The sequence below is a fragment of the Cicer arietinum genome, chromosome 5 (genome assembly GCF_000331145.2).
Source record: "Cicer arietinum cultivar CDC Frontier isolate Library 1 chromosome 5, Cicar.CDCFrontier_v2.0, whole genome shotgun sequence".
NCBI classification, from domain to species: domain Eukaryota; kingdom Viridiplantae; phylum Streptophyta; class Magnoliopsida; order Fabales; family Fabaceae; genus Cicer; species Cicer arietinum.
Genome location: NC_021164.2, coordinates 19,163,612 through 19,169,465, shown reverse-complemented (window position 1 = coordinate 19,169,465; position 5,854 = coordinate 19,163,612). Strand labels below are relative to the sequence as shown.

Sequence of the window (5,854 nt, the reverse complement as noted above, 5' to 3'; positions counted from 1 at the left end):
TTCTTCCTTTTTCCTTCCTTTCCTTTTCTTTATATATATATATATATATATATTAATTACTTTTAACAAATATCTCCAAATAACTAGATATCTGTTAAATTACCATTTCACCCATAACGCATTAAATTCTTCATAAAATATTCACCGCAGTTAATTTAATTTATATATCGACGAGTAATTCTAAACGGCATCAAAATATCTTTTTGATCATATAAAGTGTGTGTGTGTGTGTGTATATATATATATATATATATATATATATATATATATATATATATATAAACAAGGTTGCTACACTATACGCCGCGTCTGAAGCTTCATTTCCTATATTCTATTTCAATTCTTCCAACAAGCTAGCCATAGTCAGCCTCGCACACCAATTGTTTTCTCTCGGTGGTGATTTTGTCGGCTACTACTATTGGATTAAAGAATCAAGCATATATTATTTTTTAACTATTGTGAGTCTAGTTTTCTTAGGGACTACCTGCGCTGGACTCACCCACTAACTATTACAAATGGGGTATATGATGTCTGCTTGTAAGAGCTTGGTCATTTCCTTTTTTACAACATCCAGAATTAAGGGATTAAGTCGCCTTTGGGGCTGCCTAACTCATTTCACCCCATCCTTCAGTAGTATCCTATGCATACACATGGATGGGCTAATACCAAGAATATCTGCCAAGGTCCATTCGATCGCCTTCCTATGTTTTCTAAAAATCTGCAACAACTTCTCTTCCTACTCATCTTCAAGTTTGGATGAAATAATCACATGTAACTTACCACTCCCTTCCAAATATACATATTTCAATTTTTGGGGAAGTGGTTTAAGCTCTAAAGTCGATGGCTGCTCAAAGTAGGGTACAATACTAGTGACTGAAGCTAAGTCTACAAAATCAATTATATCAGTAGAAGTATCAATATTAGCACAATGATCAACCTGCAAAGCAGTTTTGATCTTAGGACACACAAAGCACAATTGAGTATTTGTACATAATTTACAATTATAAGGATCCTCAAAACCAGACAATGAAGGAAAATCAGTAGCAAACATATCGGGGTAAGTGTCATCAACCTAAACAACAAGCAATTCAATTTGAAAAATAGAATGCTCTTCCATGGGGTGCTTCATAGAATCCAAGATGTTAAATTTTACAATGTTATCGTCAAATTCCATGGATAGAGTTCCAACATGTACATTAATTTTTGTTCTAGCAGTTTTCAAGAATGGTCTGCCTAAGATGATAGGCGCTCTGTTGGAGTTATTCTCTCCCTCCCCCTCCATGTCCAAAATGTAAAAATTTATCAGGAAATATCAATTCATTAACTGAAACAAGCACATCCTCCACCAGTCTAGCTGGGCGAGCATTACTTCTGTTCGCCAATTGAATGGTAACACTTGTACTTTGTAAAGGTCCAAGAGCAAGAGAGTTAAAAATAGATGTAAGCATAACATTAATGGAAGCTCATAAATCGAACATGGCATTTTCAAATTGACTATTGTCTATGGTACATGGAATGGAAAAAGTTCCTAGATCTTTGCATTTCTGAGGCATAGGCTGTGTGAGGGATGAAACATTTCACCCCATGTTTACCCTTTCATTACCGTTTAACCTTCTCTTATGTGTGCATAACTCTTTTAGAAATTTGGCATATCTTGGGATATGTTTAATTACTTCAAGGATGGGAATGTTCACTTCCACCTTCCTAAATGTATCTAAGATCTCCATGTCCCTATCTACCTCTTCCATTTTCTTAGTCTTCACTACCATGTGAGGAAAAGGAAGTGGTATATTTTTCTCAATATCAATAATTTCAGGTATCAAAGTGTTCTCAACAACCTTGTTATTTTTCACAAGAGTTTTAGATACCTTTGGTATTTCAATAGCTTTCCCAGACCTTAATGTAATTGCACTGACATTGGGAGCATTTGAATTTACTTTTGATTGTGCAGGCAGTTGGTTTGACCCTTGAGTTTGCAATTGATTAATTGAAGTGGCTAGTTGACCAATCTATGTTTCCAAATTCTGAATTGTGGAATTTGTTCTTTGTTGAAATTGGAGATTTGGGATAGCCATTTGTTTGACAAGGTCCTCTAATGAAGGTGCATTGTTTTATTGCTGATATGGAATGTTCTGCTGCCTAGGTTGTTGTTGTTGTTGTGGAGATGAATTCCCTCATCTCATGTTAGGATGGTTTCTCCAACCAGGATTGTACCTGTTAGACGACAAACATAGTTGGCATGAGGAGTGTTTATGTTTGTTGCATATGCTTGAGGAGCTTCAGCAATTGGATCTTCGAGCAATGTAGGACATGAATCTGTAGAATGCTCTGGAGAAGTGCAAATACCACAGAAGACTACTTGGGCTTTACCTACTGCCAATTTATTTACTTAAGACGTAAGCTCATCAAATATGCGTTCTAGACTCTTGTGGGAAGAAGCTTGAATTTAATTCACTCCCCTTGTCAACACTGTTGAATTGCTTCTAGTTGCAAACTGCTGAGAATTAATGGACATGTTCTCAATCAAAGCTTTTGTCGCTTCTTGAGTCTTATCAACAAGTGATCCCCCAATAGCAGCATCCAAGATACTTCTATCCATAAGTAGCAAACCCTCAAAAAAATACCGGATGAGCAATTGTTCAGAAATCGAGTGATGAGGGCAGCTAGACATTATTTTCTTGAATCTCTCTCAAAATTCATGTAAGGATTCTCTATCAATCTGTCTAATACCACATATTTCTTTTCTGATTGAAGCAACTCTTGAGGCATGGGAGAATTTTTATAGAAAAAACTTCTTCAAATCATTCCAACTTGTAACAGAACTTGGCTGAAGGTAGTATAACCAATCCTTGGCATCATCTTGAAGTGAGAATGGGAAGGCTCTCACCTTGATATGGTCTTCTGTGACTCGTTGAGGTTTCATGGTAGAACACACAATATGGAACTCCTTCTAGTGTTTGTGGGGATCCTCACCTGCAAGACCATTAAACTTTGGAAGCAAGTGTATTAAACTAGATTTAAGTTCAAATGGTACAGTAACTTCAGGATATGTGATACACAATGCATTATAAGTGACCTTAGATGCAGCTAGTTGTCTTAAGGTTCTATTATTCATATCATCCATATTGTGCAGCAAGTTGTCACTTTCACTATCTGACTCTGACTTGTTAGCAGTAGCAGCTTGATTAATTCTACGACGTAAATAAAAGGTCCTATCTATTTCAGGGTCAAGGGAGTGGAGATTTACAGAACTAGCCCTAAGTCTATGACGTAAATGAAAGGTCCTATCTATTCCAACAATGTCCCTATCGCTAAAATTGAAGTGAAAAATGGAAAACCCTATCAAATAAAATCCAAAAACTTTAAAAATACCACCAAAAATTTCTAAAAATCAAATAAATACAATAAAAAAAAATTTTTGGAATTTTTTGAGGATATGAAAAATTCAAGAAATTGAAAAAATGGTCTAAACGAAGGAATTTGAGATTTTGAGCGGCGATGTGAATTGTTCGTATGTAAGTAAGTTATTTGTGTTGAAATCATTTTATATAATGCAACAATGATTCTAATCATCATTTTTGGAAAAGAAATTTACAATTAAACATTTTACGTTTATTTAAATTAATGTACGATTATGAATATTTTATCCAAAAGTGTTTATTGTTTAAAAAAAAAATCACACTCTCGCTATTAAAAATCGAAGTGTTACAAACTACAATAAGTAAAGAATAAAATTGAAGTATGGAATAATGGATGTAATGTAAGAGTGGCAGTAAGATGATTTTTTACGGTGCCAAGTCAGATATATTTGATGTGGCAAAATTTAGAAGAAGTGTCGGTAGATATAGTGAGGAGGTTGTTTCAACATACAATAAATAGATAATTTTTTTTTAATGTTTTTACAAATTTTTATCAAAGAAGGCTAAACAAGGTATGATATCATGCCACAAGTCTATAATTATAGTATACATATATTCTCACAAAATAGGTAAATATTCAAAAGTTATAAATAATTCTCTACATAGATTAAAAAAAAAAATAATCATAACTGATTTTAAATCAATATCTAAAAATATCAGTGACAAAAGAGTACTTGAATTTGATTTGACCAACATGTGGCACATCGTATATAGACTCCTCTCTTCCTACCTTCCTCATATTCCTTTCAATCTTATATTGTTTATAAAATGAAAATCAAGAATAAATGACCTAAAAAAAAAAGAATATCAAATGCATATATAAGAAATTGAAATAAAAATTTGAGGTGGAACATCATATTATAAACCACTATTAATTTTTTTTTACCGAACTATAAATTGTAGGTTTTGTAACACCCCAAATTTTATAATAAATATTTTCTTCATGAAATAGGATTTTAGATAATTAATTTGGTGTTAAAACTATTTTAGAATATATGTGGTTAAATCTTGTGACTAACTTTCGTTATATGAGTGTTTTCTATGATATGCTATCTTTGTATATATTTGACTAAATAAGTGATATAAATAATAAATATTATATTTTATTATTTTATATATTTTTCTACAAATAATAATATTTTAGTGTAAATATTTTAAAGAATAAGATTTTAGGCGACTCTACATGTATACGTGTGTTTGTAATTAATGTGATATTTTCTTGTATGTTTGACTGATGTAAAGTGTGCACATAATTATATTTAATTATTTATAAATATATGTTATTTTAATTATTTATTTTACAAATAATTATCTTGATATATTAGTAATTTTAATATTGATTTTCTTTATTTTTATATAGTTGCTATCGTATGAGGATTTTATACATATTTATTTTGATTTAGTAAGTAATATAAATTGTTAATGTTATATATATTTATTTTATCATTTCGACTATTCTATAAAGATGATGTATTTTTATGTGACTATTTTGAAAAATGTTATAGTAATAATTATATTTATTATTTTGAATATGAGGGTTTTAGTTTATCTATGTTAAGGATAAATAATATTATGTTAAAATGAGTATTTTAGAGAAAAGTTTCTAAAAAAGTAAAATAAATTATTTATTCATTAAGGGTTTTTATTAATACTAGAAAAAATGAATTTTGGACCAGACGACTGTTTGCACCCCTATTTTGACTTCTGCATATTAATTTAGGCTATTATTGATTGGACATTTCTGTTGTAGCTAAATATCACTAGAAGGGGGGGTTGAATAGGGATTTTGTTGTTAAAAACAATTTTTAAGTGTTTAAAAAACTATCCTCTTGCTGAGGATGGCTAGCTCGAGGATGGGATTTTTAAGTTGAGCAAAAGAGTAGGAGCAGAATATGAGGGACACACACACAATTTTATACTGGTTCACCCAAATATGGCTACGTCCAGTCCTCACACCCTTGTGAGATTTCACTAACTTTCAAACAGATCAATCCTCAACCCGAGGATGATTACAAACTGTGTATTATCAAGCTTCACCAAGCTTACAATCAATTTCCAAATATTTTCAAGCTTCACTCACTAGGAAATTACAAAGTAGAATGAGAGTGATTGATACTTAATACTTTCTCAAAGGATATACTAAGATATAGTGTAGGATCAAAGAAAGTAATAAGGGAGGATGTGATTTGCTTCTTGAAAGCTTTAAGATGCTTGATCTTTTTATGCAAGTGTATTGTGTGTCTTCCAATGGAGAGCTTGTATGCATTTTATAGAGATCCAAGCCTTTGATGACCGTTGGAGCTTATTTTCAAAGGATCCAAGATTTTCATCAAAATTACAGAACTGCCACTCAGCTTGTTAGGCTTAGGCAGAACCCATCCTCTTGCAACATAGCTTTGATCTTGACATGTCCTTGCTTTTTCTCTTTAATCAGA

General features: G+C 31.9%; 1 non-coding gene across 1 annotated transcript; it reads left to right on the top strand.

The window, feature by feature from the left end:
- The first annotated feature begins 2,644 nt into the window (after positions 1-2,644).
- Positions 2,645-2,750, top strand: LOC113783948 (small nucleolar RNA R71). Its single transcript, XR_003470003.1, has one exon. It is a non-coding gene; the product is annotated as a small nucleolar RNA R71 (small nucleolar RNA).
- Positions 2,751-5,854: the final 3,104 nt, after the last annotated feature.